Genomic DNA, 385 nt, shown 5'->3' with positions numbered 1-385 from the left:
TGATTAGCAGGTCAGTGCTTACCCTACAGCTCCACACCATGACTCTAAATCTCTATATCCAGGCTGTGGTTAGTTCTGTCGTGCATAAGGTTGCTGTGAGCCAGAACTGAGTCAATAGAAGCTAACAACAATATGTATATTGGTTGGCTGTGTGCTGTGGAGTTGGTTCTGACTCATTAACCCACATAAGCAAAAGCCGCATTTCTCCCGTGGAGCAGCTGGTGGACTTGAAACGCTGACCTTGCATTTAGCAATCCAATACATAACCCAGGACACCAGCATAGTTTCTTACATGTGTATATTATATATAGTGCGTATATTATATATAGTGCGTATATTATATATAGTGCGTATATTATATATAGTGCGTATATTATATATAGTG

Source organism: Chrysochloris asiatica, unplaced genomic scaffold (genome assembly GCF_000296735.1).
Source record: "Chrysochloris asiatica unplaced genomic scaffold, ChrAsi1.0 scaffold00001, whole genome shotgun sequence".
Classification (NCBI taxonomy): domain Eukaryota; kingdom Metazoa; phylum Chordata; class Mammalia; order Afrosoricida; family Chrysochloridae; genus Chrysochloris; species Chrysochloris asiatica.
This window is presented reverse-complemented; position numbering follows the sequence as displayed.